We start from the raw sequence: 16,555 nt of genomic DNA, 5'->3' as shown, positions 1-16,555 counted from the left end.
CATCATCCCCCATCCCCCCTCCACTTTTCTGATGAGGCTACAGGAGGACACAAAATATGGACCATGAACTAGAAATAACCACCGTTTGCTACTTCGGATCACGCTCAGATTTCGTCGAATGGCTTCGAAAGGTACTTTGAAATTCCAACATGTACACGAGAGCAAAAATTGCTGTCGCGTTTCGCTCCAAATGGCTGCGATCACATTCGATTGGGATGCAGCCCCACATTGTTCCTAGAAAAGGGTGTCAGTAGTGTCAAAGGTTTTGAAGAGAGTATTCTGGTTCCTCATCGCACTACGAACTGTTGTTTCCTGCCGCGAGGTGTGTTGGAATCAACGCTCCAGGGAAAGAGATGGACTTATTCACGCCCGTTATGCCATCCCTTGAAGCCTTTTCGTACCGAGTCTGAACAGCGGTGTGTCCGGAATGTTTACTCGGCGACTCATACGAATACCGAGTGATTTCAATGCTGACGATCGTGGTTCTGACTTCTATCGCAAAGGCGTCAAAAGAATAAAAGTAGCGGTTAAATATGAGAAAGAGTTGTTGTGACGACCTTCCCGTCGTATGACACGTACGCGGTGGCATTGGGCAAGATTTTAGTGAAATTTAGTGCCAATGTGACATGATTAAGGCACCTTACACGTCACATGACTTCCTGAGCTGTAGCCTTTTTTTTCGCATGTGCTACACCTTGCTGTTTGAGGCGTCACCGAGCCCAAGGCTTACGTCTCAGGGCGCCACGATTTTGTATGTTTATAGAGATAGGTTGCACTCACTTTTGAGCCAAATTTCAAGCTTGAATAAGCCAGTGGTAGTAATGACTGGTTTTCGAAAAAATGATCATTTAATTCTGTTACCTAGTGTACATGTACTAAACAAGCCAATGTCAAACAGATTTACAGGTGCGGTTATGCAACTGTCCTCATGAAAATGGCCATTTTTATCACTGTACAGCAGAAGATGTAAAATTTGCAGACTCCTTCTTGACCGAACGGGCTGCACTCAAAAGTGCAGGACAAACGTACCTCACAAAGAAAGATGTGAACTTCACCAACGGTATGTTGTTTAACGTACATTCATCACCACTGTTCGAATGTTACAGTTCATACATTGGTACTCGTAGATATTAGTTTACAAAGAGAAGCACTTCAATAAATTCAGATTCCAAGTGACAGTATGTGGCAACGGCCTTGCTGCAGTGCATACACCGGTTCCCGTGCGATCAACGAAGTTAAGCGCTGCCGGGCGTGGTCGGCACTTGGATGGTTGACCATCCAGGCCGCCATGCGCTGTTGCCATTTTTCGGGGTGCACTGAGCCTCGTGATGCCAATTGAGGAGCTACTCGACCGAATAGTAGCGGCTTCGGTCAGGAATACCATCATAACGACCGGGAGAGCGGTGTGCTGACCCCACGCCCCTCCAATCCACATCCTCCTCGGAGGATGACACGGCGGTCGGATGGTCCCGATGGGCCACTTGTGGCCTGTAGACGGAGTGGTTTAGTGGTATTTAAGTGACAGTATGTACTTAGCATCAAAAACGGTGCATGTAACAAGTCTATTTCTCCACTGTTCAAATATTATAGTTTTCATAGTACTTTGTGCAGGACAACAAGCACTTCAGTGCATTTATACAAGTACTTCGACTTACCAACTACGCGTCAAAAGCAGTCCACTTAACATACCTGACTCTCCAACATTCCACTGTTGTAACTTTCGTGTTACTTCATTACATAGTAGTCCATTACAAGTAGCACCTCAACACATTCTTACTTTAGGTTCACAGTCCGTGATAAGCAGTGAAATTAGTCCATATAGCTGCCTCTACAAACACATAATTCCCTCGTTTGATGGCCAACAACAACCACTCTACTAGTGATCTCACATTTTATCCTGTATGGTGTCTTTATAGAGAATGGATATCACTTATGATCACTTAAAGGTTACCCTATACTCAGTAATGAATAAGGCCCTAATTAACAAAACGCTGTCTGACTACTCTCAGTTATATTTCTACAGACACCCGTACTTATATGGGCCAGTGTAACGTCTTGTTTATTTTGTGTGATACTTTAGTATTCAAATGGCTCTGAGCACTATGGGACTTAACAGCTGTGGTCATCAGTCCCCTAGAACTTAGAACTACTTAAACCTAACTAACCTAAGGACATCACACACATCCATGCCCGAGGCAGGATTCGAACCTGCGACCGTAGCAGCCGCGCGGTTCCGGACTGCGCGCCTAGAACCGCGAGACCACCGCGGCCGGCTACTTTAGTATTGTCTATTGCTTAACCTACTCCCTTTTGAATCTAACTTGAATTCCAACAATATTTAATATTTGGATAATACGTAAGACAGAACCTCAGATTTATGCTTCCATGCATTAAGTAGTTATATGTCGTTTTTAAATGGCTTTGCAGCACCACAAAAATGCAATCCAATAAATAAAGTGCCTCGAAGCAGCTTCCGTATTTCTAGATTTCCAGAAAGCACTTGACACAGCGTTCCACTGCAGGCTGTTAATGAAGGTACGAGCATATGGAGTAAGTTCACAGATACGTGAGTGGCTCGAAAACTTCTTATACAGGGTGTCCCAGCTATCTTGTCCACCCAAAATATCTCTGGAACAATAACAGCTATTGGAAAACGACTTTCACCGGTATCAATGTAGGGCTGAGGCCCATGAATGTACATATTTGGAAACATTCTAAAACGAAAGCATATGTGTTTTTTAACACAAACTTGTGTTTTTTTTCTTCAGCAATCCATAGAATGACAAAGCACATACACAACGGCGTTGATTGCATCGCAATATTTCCATTACATCCCGAGATATTGAGACGCGAAGTTGACGCTTGAAACACCCGACATGCGCTGCTAGCGCACGTCCTGAGGCTCAGGCGTGAACCCCATGCTGCCCGTAATCGCGATGTGATTGACATGTGAAATCACACCTCCATACTTATCAAGAGGTCCGAAACGAATAATACGGTCTGCTGCCATCAACTCTCTTAAGCACATAATGATTTCCCTCTAGCACGTTTTACGTATCTACGTACACAATATGAACCAGTACCGATCGGTGTACACCCGTCAGGTTGTCGTATTTATCCTGCACACCCAAAATAAGGTTTATCTAATGCGTTATATGACCCATTGTGCCTGTCGCGCAGGGCCTGGCTCTACCTAGTCAAGTGTCCAACGTAGTTCCCACTACTGCCACAGTTACCACTTCGCCTTGTTTATGATTTGCGACCCATGCAAACTCTTGTACTCCACCACCCTCCGAGCATCCCATTTGTTGTTGCTTTGGCGTGCAGTACACCGCTTGCCAGTGTAGTCGTGCATCAGAGTAATCTAGTGACGGCACGGAGGTAGTACACATTGTGAATAAACGTTGTGTTGTGGAACTTATACTGTACAGTATAATGTACACACATGAAGATATGGTAGAAATGCTGCTGATCTATGGAGAATGTACGTTGACGGGAAATACGTTATGAGATTGCTTGTCTGTTGATAGTACTGTTAGCGAACATTATGATTATTAAGTGAATATATCTGTTTCCTACCCTACTCTACATACCTGTACTGTACCCTGTTGTAGGTGGACGAAATGCTGTTCAGGCAGAACGACTGTACAGAAGACGATTCCCTGACAAGCCATCGCCTTCGCGCCGGATGTTAGGTCGTCTCACATCTCGTCTACGTGAAACGGGAAGCTTAAATCCAAGACCTCGACATCGTCCTAGAACACGCATAGATGAACGTGCTGAAGTTGCTGTGCTCGCTACCATAGCTGTGAATCCTCAAATCAGCACACGTCAAATTGAACGTGAAGTTGGTGTGTCGAAATCAAGTGCACAGCGTATTCTTAAACGTCATAAATTTCATCCTTACCATGTTCTTTTACACCAGGATCTTCATGGAAATGTCTTCCGCAATAGGGTAACATTTTGTCGGTGGGCTCAGCAAAAACTTCTGACTAATCCAAATTTTTTTGCAGATGTTCTCTTTACCGACGAGGCATCATTCTCCGACAAAGGAATTGTCAACATGAGGAATGTGCATTATTGGTCCGCAGACAATCCAAAATGGCTCCGTCAGGTAGAGCATCAACGGTCGTGGAAAGTTAATGTTTGGTGTGGGATTATTAGAGATACCATTATCGGACCTTTCTTTATAAATGGCATCCAAAATGGCAGACAATACTCCAGATTTATACGACACAATCTTCCTGTTCTCTTGGACACCGTACCTCTGAACCGGAGAATAGTCATGTGGTATCAGAATGACGGATACCCTGCACATAACGCCTTACGAGCACGACGACTTCTGAACCGTATGTTCCCTGGTAGGTGGATTGGACGAGGTGACCCAGTTAGGTGGCCTGCCCGATCTCCGGACCTTACACTGCTGGATTATTGTCTTTGGGGAGCAGTGAAGGATGCTGTTAACCAACGTGAACCAACAACACCAGAGGACATGAAGCAACGCATTATTGATGCTTGTACAGCCATCAAAGAGGAAACAGTAGCACGAAGTAGGGCATCCTTCATCCGCAGAGTGACCCTATGTATGCAAGCCAATGGGCATCACTTTGAGCTTGAGATGTGAATGCTACGTTTAGTATGTAGTGCTGGTATCACAGTGGAAGTTTCTACAAAGGGCCATTTTACCCAGTGATGTTAAGAAACATTTGTTTGCAACAATTTGTCATTTAACGCATTAGATAAACATAACATTGATAATCATGTGATAATATAACTAATTGGTTAAACACGTTTACATTCATCTTCTATGTCCTACCTGAACTTCCCAAATCAAAACATTTTTACCTAAACAACGGTAAAACTTTTAGTCCACTTGCTCGTTTCACTAAAACCATCAACATGAATTTTACTATTACGAGTGAATGATTAACTGTCACTTGCGCTAGATCTACAGTAAAGTAAAGTTTTAACGTTGAATGGCATTACCTTTTTAGTAACGGATTAACGATAAGCGAAGTTAACTTTGTGACTAACGTTGCGGTACACAGATATGTTAGAGAACCGCATCACCCCTAGCCTATGGGATAAATACCTGCTGGAATGTACGACGTTAATGCAGGATGGCAGCAGACCGTATTATTCGTTTCGAACCTCTTGATTAGTATGGAAGTGTGATTACGCATGTCAATCACATCGCGATTACGGGCAGCATGGGGTTCACGCCTGAGCCTCAGGACGTGCGCTAGCAGCGCATGTCGGGTGTTTCAAGCGTCAACTTCGCGTCTTAATATCTCGGGATATAATGGGAATATTGCGATGCAATCAACGCCATTGTGTATGTGCTTTGTCATGTTATGGATTGCTGAAGAACAAATATAGGAGGTCCATTTAAAAAAACATAAGTTTGCGTTAAAAAACACATACGCTTTCGTTTTAGAATGTTTCCAAATACGTACATCCATGGGCCCCAGCCCTACATTGATACCGGTCAAAGTCGTTTTCCAATAGCTGTTATTGTTCCAGAGATATTTTGGGTGGACGAGATAGCTGGGACACCCTGTATAGTACAATCCAGTGTGTTGTCTTCAACAGCGAATGTTAATCAGAGACAAGGGTATCATCAGATATCCCCTAGGTAAGTGCAGTAGACCTCTGTTGTTCCTTGTATACTAAATGATTTGGCAGACAGGGTGGGCAGCAAATTCCGGTTGTTCGCTGATAATGCCGTGGTATACGGCAAGGTGTCGAAGTTGACTGACTGTAGGAAGATACAAGACGACTTAGACAAAATTTCCAGTTGGTGTGATGCATGACTGCTAGACCTAAATGTGGGAAAATGTAAGTTAATGCGAATGAGTATGAAGATCAAACTTGTAATGTTCGGACAAAGTATTATTACTGTCCTGTTTGACACAATGACATCGTTTTAATATCTGGACCACGAGGATAAGATAGGAGAAATTAGGGCTCATGCGAAGGCATATTGACAGTCGTTTCTCCCTCGCTCTATCTGCGAATGAAACAGGAAAGGAAACGACTAGTAGAGGTACAGGATATTTTTCTCCATGCGCAGTACGTTGACTTGCGGAGTACCTACATAGATGTAGTTTTAAATGTAAAAGCTCTTGAGGTAACATACTGTGTGAGATCTGAATCAGTTAATTAAATTTGTAAAATGTGCGATTTTAAAAAAAGTATCGGATTTGTGTTAACTTTATGACAATAATTTTTCTGCACATAAGCCAGATTTTAATTTTTTTTTGGAATGTACACGCACGCAAAAGATCGCAACATCAAATATAGTTAATGAATGGAATGAAATTTTGGGAATATGTTTAAGTAAAACACTTAAGTGATTAACATTGCAGGATCACAGGATAATGCAAACGCGAGATCAGCCACTGCAAATGTGAAACGCTAGTACATTAATAACTGACGTAACCACCGGAACGTTGAATACAGGCATGCAAATATCCATGCGTCGTGTTGTGCGTGTACCAGATGTCACTTTGTGGGCTGGAGTTCCATGTCTGTTGTAGGTCGGTCAGTAGAAGAAAACTTTGTACTGTTTGTGGATGATGCTATAGTTCTCGTCCAATGACGTTCTATATTTGGTAGAACGAAGACAGATCTGGTGATCCACCAGACCAAGGGTCATGTCGACACTCTGTACAGCACGCTGTGTTAAAACAGCGGTATATGGGCCAGTAGGATCCTGGAGTGATGTTCATGAATGGGAGCACAAAAGGTCGAATCACCAGACTGATGTACCAATTTGCAGTCAGGGTGCTTGTGGTAACCACGAGAATACTCCTATTGTTATACCAAATCGGACCCCAAACCGTAACTCCAAGTGTAGGTCAAGTGTGTCTAGCACACAGACAAGTTGGTCGCAGGCCCTCAACTGGCTTCCTGTTACCTAACACACGGCCATCACTGGCACAGAGGCAGAACCAGTTTTCAACAGAAAGCCCAACAGGCGTCCACCCTGCCCTCCAATAAGCTCCAGGTTGGCACCACTGAAGTGGAAAATGACGGTGGTTTGCGGTCAGTGCAATGAACGCTACAGGCCGCTTGGCTCGCAGCTGTCCTCGTACCAGATCGTTGTCACTGTGGTGCCAACTCCTGGCTCAAACTGCTGGTGCAGATACAGCTACAATATATGGACGGCCACGCGGCTCTACCGAGAGGCACGGCCATCACATTTGGCGTACGGGTGGCGTATTGTAGCTGTATCTGCACCAGCAGTTTGAGCCAGGAGTTGGCACCACAGACACATATATATATATATATATATATATATATATATATATATATATATATATATATATATAGTGTGTGTTTTATCTTCACAAGTAATTGCTCGTACCACTGTCTGATGTACATGGGCTTCAACTTGGAAAGAAATGGTTCATATGGCTCTACCCACTATGGGACTTAACATCTGAGGTCATCAGTCCCCTAGACTTAGAACTACGTAAACCTAACTAACCTAAGGACATCACACACATCCATGCCAGAGGCAGGATTCGAACCTGCGACCGTAGCAGCAGCGCGGGTCCTGACTGAAGCGCCTAGAACCGCTCGGACACAGCGATCGGCTTCAATTTGGAGTAGAATTCTCTGTGAAATAGAACTAGTGTTACTTTACACCACTTCATCCGTGCTTAACTGACTGCATTATCAGTTATGCAACCATCACTTTGCGTATCAAAATCCAGGTTTGAAATCTCTCTAATGTGGGTATTTTTTCATTGTGAGCATTTGTATGCAGGACATATCTCTGGAGTCGATCATGGTAGATTTCAGTCTATTGCTGCAGGATTCTTCCGGTTATAGCACCAAGCGTGACATCAACGGCTTCTGTCTGCGTTCATGGAACTTCGTTTTGTACATCTCTTGTGAACCAGTGGTATTTCCCTTCAGTTGTTTCCCAGGTACCATTTTTTAGCTGCCAGGTGTGTATCGTCGAAGATTCCTTTACGATGGTAAAGTCTAGGGCTAGACACTGGACAATCTAGGATTTTCAGGAGGACGTCCCAAAACTCGCGGGAGCAGAGAAAAGAAAGATTTTCCCCAAATCTGTGCGTAATGCGATACAGGGATATGTTTGCATTCTGCATGGTCGTTGAATATTTTCTCGTAGTTAGTTTGCAAAATACGGTTAAGAGATTTCTTTCGCAGGCAGCTAGAGTTGAACGAATGAGAGTGCTCATAAGTGAGAAACAAGCTAATCAGTCAGTAGTAAGCAGTACTGATCGACTTGGAGGTCTGAATATTTCTTAAGTCTAGAGACCTGCTCGGAAATGGGATTGGTTGTGGACCTCGAAGAGAGAAGAGGCGAGGTCTCAAGGGCCCAGCCGGCAGAGGATTACTGTAACTTCTAAGATTCGTAAGAAAACAGTTATTTTCCGCATTAACGTCCCATTTATCTGGAACACCCTAACAAGGGAACCTCCCCATCGCACCTCCCTCAGATTTAGTTATAATTTGGCACAGTGGATAGGCCTTGAAAGACTGAACACAGATCAATCTAGAAAACAGGAAAAAGTTGTGTGGAACTATGAAAAAAATAAGCAAAATATACAAACTGAGTAGTCCATGGCCAACATAGGCAACATCAAGGATACTATGAATACAAGAGCGCTGTGGTTCCGTGGTTAGCGTGAGTGGCTGCGGAGCGAGAGGTCCTTGGTTCAAGTCTTCCCTCGAGTGAAACTTTACTTTCTTTTTTTTCCGCAAAGTTATGATCTGTTCGTTCGTTCATTGACGTCTCTGTTAACTGCAAATTTTCACTCGAGGGGAGACTTGAACCAAGGACCTCTTGCTCCGCAGCTGCTCACGCTAACCACAGGACCAGCGCATCTGAACTCACACTATCCTAAATGTTGCATATCTTGCACATACTCAGTTTGTATATTTTGCTTATTTTTTCATAGTTCCACACAACTTCTTCCTGTTTTCTCGATGATCTGTGTTCAGTTTTTCAAGGTCTATCCACTGTGCCAACTTATAACTAAATCTGAGGGGGGTGCGATGGGGAGGTTCCCTTGTAAGTAAATTCGTTCAGATCAAAATGAAGAGCATATCAAGAAAATGCTGTTTAGTTAGAAAGGAGACGTTAACCACAATGACTTCCTTTCTTATATCTTTATTCATTACGAAGTTATGAACAGCAGTACGTCTTTTTTAAATAGCACCCTATATTTTCTGTTTGGTAGTACAATTCCTCTCCTCAAGACCTGCTCGTAAGCGTACCACGGCGTACCAGACATGTAAGGATAATATTACCAGAAACTTAAACATAACTGACGTTAAACCTTCTGTACTGGCAGACAGTTCACAAAGGAGAGTAACATAACTCATCTACTTTCTGGAGTGGATAGTAAACAAATGGAAACACAAGGAAAATAAAAACCAGTCATTTAGTAAACTGTCTTCAGTTGAAGATTTCTGTGAGTACCATGTACACCAGCAAAGCGAGAGGATAAATGATTCTCATCTATGAAGTATCTAAGTTACGAGAAAAGTAATTACTATAATGTTTATTATTTACAAAAAAAAATGGCTCTGAGCACTGTGGGACTTAACATCTGAGGTCATCAGTGCCCTAGACTTAGAACTACTTAACCCTAACTAACCTAAGGACGTCACCCACATCCATGCCCGAGGCAGGATTCGACCCTGCGACCGTAGCGGTCGTGCGGTTCCAAACTGAAGCGCCTAGAACCGCTTGGCCACACCGGCCGGATATTATTTACAATATAGATAAATATAGTACAGTATTGTAGTAACGTAAAATGATATATTGTGTACAGTAATAGCAGTACATGATTAAAACTTGCATCATAATTTCTACTCTTTTTGTGGTTGAAGGTACGCATAATGTCACTAAGAGGAATATGTACCTATATTTCTCTTACCGTTAGACTCTTCACACAAATGAAAAGAGTATGAAGGAAATTCGAGACCTCAACTTGATGCATAAAACCGAGATATATTTTATTTTTAATGTGAATGATTACATTTTGTATTCGTAGAAAAAGAAAAATGGTAGGTGAATATGGACAGGGTTCAAAATGGCTCTGAGCACTATGGGACTTAACTGCTGTGGTCATCAGTCCCGTAGAACTTAGAACTACTTAAACTTAACTAAGCTAAGGACACACACACATCCATGCCCGAGGCAGGATTCGAACCTGCGATCGTAGCGGTCGCGCGGATCCAGACTGTAGCGCCTAGAATCGCTCGGCCACTCCGGCCGGCTATGGACAGGGGGGAAGGAATGAAGGAGGAAGCCGCCTGGTAGAGTTTTGCAGATAGCATAATTAAATCATTACAAAAACATGGTTTAAGAATCATAAAAGAAGGTTGTATAGGTGGAAGAGACCTGGAGAGAACACAAGGTTTCACACTGGTTATATAATGATAAGAAAGAGATTTAGGAACCAGGTTTTAAATTGTAAAACATTTCCAGGGGCAGATGTAGACTCGGACCACAATTTATTGGTTATGAACTGTAGATTAAAACTAAAAGAATTAGAAAAAGGCAGGAAATTAAGGAGATGGGACCTGGATCAGCTGAAAGAACCAGAGGTTGTTGATAGTTTTGGAGGGTGCATTAAACAAGGGAAGGAACACAATAGAAGGTGAATTGGTAGCTTTAAGAGAAGAAATAGCAAAGAATCATAGGTAAAAAGATAAGATGTGGTATAAATCCTTGGATAATACAGGAGATGTTGAATTTGATGATAGGAAAAAAATGCACCAGACGAAGCAGGTGAAAGAAAATACAAACAGCTAAAAAATTAGACTGACAGGGAGTGCAAAATGGCTAAGCAGGAATAGCTCGAGGACAAACGTAAGGATTTAGAAGCATATTTCACTAGGGGAAAGATAGGTACCGTGTACAGATAAATTTAAGTAGGCTTTCGGGAAAAGAAAAGCAGCTGTATGAATACGTAGGTTGGAACTTACTAGTGGCAACACTGCGGTGGAGACACTATGCAATGGAATCAACTATTGTCGCTGATTGCACACGTTGTTGACGTACTTACCTTACTTCCGAGCAAATGGAATAGCCCGTCCCACGACACCGGCGTGCGCACAGTCGAGAGAAACAGTCACTTGTGAGCGAGCGATCTAACGTAACTGTGTCACTATGATTTCGAAACAGCAAAAACGGAGTTGGATCAAGATTGAATGTGCCAGAGGTCGTACAGCACGACAGTGTCATCAGGGTGTTCAGGAGACGTGCGAGGAATCGGCATTGCCGTACAGAACAGTGGCACGCTGGGAAAAAGCCTTCAACAAAGGTCGCCAAACTGTGGCTGACATGCGTCGGGCAGGTCGTCCTAGCGTCTCTGAAGAAGAAGTGCGTGCTGTTGCCGCGTTAGTGGACAGTGATCGACCCCATACGATTCGTGAGCTCGTCCGCGACACCGGATTAACGCATACGACTGTGCTTCGTATCCTGAAGGAATGCCTCGGCATGCGAAAAATTGTATCACGATGAGTTCCGCATGACTTGACGGAAATGCAGAAGTCGATGCGTTACGACGCTGCTCAGACGCACTTGTAGCGCTATGAGAGCGAAGAAGAGGCTTTCTTACGCCGTATCGTAACACTGGATGAGACATGGGCCACATCGTACGAGCCGAAACTGAAACGCCAATCCAACGAATGGCGTCATTATGGGTCGCCGCATAAGTCGAAAGTACGTCAGAGCCCCAGTATGGTGAAAGTTATGGTGATTCTCGTGTACCAGTGTGATGGTATTTTCCTAACGCATTACGTTCCTCCACGGCAGACCGTCAGTGTACAGTATTGCTTTCGTTTTTGGACCATCACCTGTGACAAGCTTTGTGAAAGAAGTGGCGACACTTTCTGCGGAACCCACTCATCATTTTGCACGACAATGTGCGGGCGCATTCAGCGCAAGCTGTGGCTGCTCCGTTCGGTCGATGGGACTGGGAAGTACTGTACCATCCACCATATTTCTCGGACTTAAGTCCTTGCGACTTTGATTTGGTTCCGAAGATGAAGGAACCACTTTGTGGCATTCGCTTCAGAACTGTTCCAGAGATTCGACAGGCAGTATACCGTTCCATTCGCATCATCAACACAACAGGCTCTGATAACGGTATACTACGCCTTCCACATCACTGGCAACCGGTTCTACACAACGCTGGTGACCACTTTGAAGGACAGTAACAGGTGCAAACATGTAACTCTTTTTTACCGGTTGTGAATAGATAGTTCCCACCACTTCAGTTCCAACCCTCGTATCAAGAACTCAGACGGGAAAGCAGTCCTATACAAAGAAGAGAAAGCTGTAAGATGAAAAGAGTATACAGAGCGCCTGTACAAGGGAGATAAATTTGAGGGCAACATTATATAAAGGGCAGTGGAAGTAGATAAAGATGAGATGGGAGATATGATACTGCGACAAGAATTAGACAGAGCTCTGAAAGATCTAAGGTGTAACAGGGCCCCGGGAGTAGATAACATTCCGCGAGAACTAGTAATAGCCATGGAGAGCCAGCCATGACAAAACTCTTCCATCTGGTGTGCGATATGTATGACACATGACACAAGATTTCAAGAAGAATGTAATAATTCCAGTTCCAAAGAAAGCAGTTACTGACAGGAGTAAAAATTACCGAACAGTCATAGTTGCAAAATAATAAAACGAATTCTATGCAGAAGAACGGAAAACTGGTAGAAGCCGACCTCGGTGAAAATCAGTTTCGATTACAGAGAAATGTAGGAGCACCCTATGCAATAATGACCCTATGACGTATCTTAGAATATAAGTTAAGAAAAGGCAAAACGACGTTTATAGCACTTTTGTATCATTTGTAGAATTAGAGAAACCTTCTGACAGTGTTGACTGGAATACTCTCTTTCAAATTCTGAACGTATCAGGGGGAAAACACATGGAGCGCAAGGCTGTATGCAACTTGTACAGAAACTACACTCCTGGAAATTGAAATAAGAACACCGTGAATTCATTGTCCCAGGAAGGGGAAACTTTATTGACACATTCCTGGGGTCAGATACATCACATGATCACACTGACAGAACCACAGGCACATAGATACAGGCAACAGAGCATGCAAAATGGCGGCACTAGTACAGTGTATATCCACCTTTCGCAGCAATGCAGGCTGCTATTCTCCCATGGAGACGATCGTAGAGATGCTGGATGTAGTCCTGTGGAACGGCTTGCCATGCCATTTCCACCTGGCGCCTCAGTTGGACCAGCGTTCGTGCTGGACGTGCAGACTGCGTGAGACGACGCTTCATCCAGTCCCAAACATGCTCAATGCGGGACAGATCCGGAGATCTTGCTGGCCAGGGTAGTTGACTTACACCTTCTAGAGCACGTTGGGTGGCACAGGATACATGCAGACGTGCATTGTCCTGTTGGAACAGCAAGTTCCCTTGCCGGTCTAGGAATGGTAGAACGATGGGTTCGATGACGGTTTGGATGTACCGTGCACTATTCAGTGTCCCCTCGACGATCACCAGTGGTGTACGGCCAGTGTAGGAGATCGCTCCCCACACCATGATGCCGGGTGTTGGCCCAGTGTGCCTCGGACGTATGCAGTCCTGATTGTGGCGCTCACCTGCACGGCGCCAAACACGCATACGGCCATCCTTGGCACCAAGGCAGAAGCGACTCTCATCGCTGAAGACGACACGTCTCCATTCGTCCCTCCATTCACGCCTGTCGCGACACCACTGGAGGCGGACTGCACGATGTTGGGGCGTGAGCGGAAAACGGCCTAACGGTGTGCGGGACCGTAGCCCAGCTTCATGGAGACGGTTGCGAATGGTCCTCGCCGATACCCCAGGAGCAACAGTGTCCCTAATTTGCTGGGAAGTGGCGGTGCGGTCCCCTACGGCACTGCGTAGGATCCTACGGTCTTGGCGTGCACCTGTGCGTCGCTGCGGTCCGGTCCCAGGTCGACGGGCACGTGCACCTTCCGCCGACCACTGGCGTCAACATCGATGTACTGTGGAGACCTCACGCCCCACGTGTTGAGCAATTCGGCGGTACGTCCACCCGGCCTCCCGCATGCCCACTATACGCCCTCGCTCAAAGTCCGTCAACTGCACATACGGTTCACGTCCACGCTGTCGCGGCATGCTACCAGTGTTAAAGACTGCGATGGAGCTCCGTATGCCACGGCAAACTGGCTGACACTGACGGCGGCGGTGCACAAATGCTGCACAGCTAGCGCCATTCGACGGCCAACACCGCGGTTCCTGGTGTGTCCGCTGTGCCGTGCGTGTGATCATTGATTGTACAGCCCTCTTGCAGTGTCCAGAGCAAGTATGGTGGGTCTGACACACCGGTGTCAATGTGTTCTTTTTTCCATTTCCAGGAGTGTAGATGGCAGTAATAAGAGTCGAAGGACACAAAATGGAAACAGTGGTTGAGACGGGAGAGAGACAGGGTTGCAGCCTGCCCCCGATGTTATTCAATCTGTACGTTTAACAAATAATAAAGGAAACCAAAGGAAAATTAGGAGTAGGAGTTAGAGTTCTGGGAAAATAGATAAGAACTTTGAGGTTTGCCAATGTCATTGTAATTCTTCCAGACACAGCAAAGAACTTGGAAGAGCAATTATACGGAATGGACACTGTGAGAAAATTAAACATTCTACAGCCGTCCTTATGATTTTATTTATTTTGTAGCTATCAGTTTCGGCGCTTCAACGCTCCATCTTCAGACTGTAGTTGATACTGAAGGGGTTGACACGATCCCTTTATATACCGCATCAATGACCAATATAATTGGTTTCGCAAACTATATGAAAATTTTGCGTCAGAACGCCAACCATCAACTGCCAGCTGACTCAAACTGAGCTGGCAGTTATATTGGCCACTGATGCGGTATGTGTAGGGATCGTTTCAATCCTTTCAGCATCCACTGCAGTCTGAAGATGGCGCATTGAAGCGCCGAAACTGATAGCTACAAAATTAATAAAATCGTGAGGATGGCTGTAGACGTTTCATTTTCTCAATTAGTAAACGCCCCAACATTTCCTATCAAAAGGAAGGACATAAAAAAACTAAATGGATATTGTCTTGAAAGGAAGATACAAGATGAAAATCAACAAAAGCAAAACAAGGGTAACGGAATATAGTCGAATTAAATCAGGCGATGCTGAGGGAATTAGATTAGGAAACGAGACACTTCAAGCAGTAGACGAGTTTTGTGATTTGGGCAGCAAAGTAACTGATGACGGCCGAAGTGGAGAGGTTATAAAACGTAGGAGTGCAATGGCAAGAAAAGTATTTCTGAAGAAGTCAAATTTGTTAGCATCTAATATAGATTTAAGTGTTAGGAATACTGGAGTGTTTGTCTGGAGTGTAACCATGTATGGAAATGAAACATGAACTATAAACAGCTTAGACAAAAAAGGGAATAGAAGATTTCGAAATGTGGTGCTACAGAAGAATGTTGAAGACGAGATGAGTAGATCACGTAGGTAATGAAGAGGTACTGAATGGACTTGGGGAGACTAGAAGTTTATGGCACAACTTGACCAAACGAAGGGATCATCAATTTAGTATTGAAGCGAAGTGTGTGGGGTTAAAAATCGTAGGGGGAGACCAAGAGATGAATACACTAAGCAAATTTACAAGGATGCAGGTTGCATTAGTTACTCAGAGATGAAGAGGCTTGCACAGGATAGAGTAATATAGAGAGCTGCATCAAACCAATCTACGGACTGAAGGCCACAGTTACAACAACATTCATAAAGAGATACAAATTTGTTTTATTTATGATGTCATTTCAAAAATACAGTATTTTTGTTTTAACGACAATTAGACTGTTGATCAGAAGTTAGTACGCTTAACACGTATCTTGAAAAGGTCAATGAAAGTATTTTCGCGATACTAGATTATAAATCTGTTTTCCTAAGACAGAAGAGTTCAAAGGTTATAAAAATGGAAGGTATGCGCATGAAATTTACCTTACTTAGCTTGTCAGCTGATTTCAGTTTCTTCTGTGTTTAAAATTTTGAATAATTAGTAGGTTCTTAGTAGTATTATCAGTTTCAAATCTTTTGTTCAACTTAATCAGGAACTGTCTTCTCAGATTTTGAAAAATTAATTGATAAGGAGTAGTATTTCAGTTACTAATTGTTTGTTTAGACCTATCAAGACTTTATTAATTTGGGTCTTCTGTGGTATTTTGTATTTATATTTAATTTGGTAGTACTTCATAAATTGTTTGTTTTACAGTAGTATTTTGGTTTCTAAGTTTTCAGCCTAATAATTCACACCTTCATTCAATTAACATTGCTACACATCGAAAGAACTTTTTATGTCATTCCTTCTAATTGTCTCTTTAGGTCTGTTAAGGACACGATTTGTTTAGATTTTAATAAATGTACATATTTTGTAGTCTTTTTACATTCTGGTTTTAAGCAGCTTGTTTATGCTTAATTTTTTTAAGATTCTGGTAGATTTGTATGGAGTTGGGATATTTCATTTTCTAATTTTATGTGCAGGTAATTCAGGATACGATCTTTTA

Source organism: Schistocerca piceifrons, chromosome 2, assembly GCF_021461385.2.
Source record: "Schistocerca piceifrons isolate TAMUIC-IGC-003096 chromosome 2, iqSchPice1.1, whole genome shotgun sequence".
NCBI classification, from domain to species: domain Eukaryota; kingdom Metazoa; phylum Arthropoda; class Insecta; order Orthoptera; family Acrididae; genus Schistocerca; species Schistocerca piceifrons.
Note: the sequence above shows the minus strand (reverse complement) of the source record.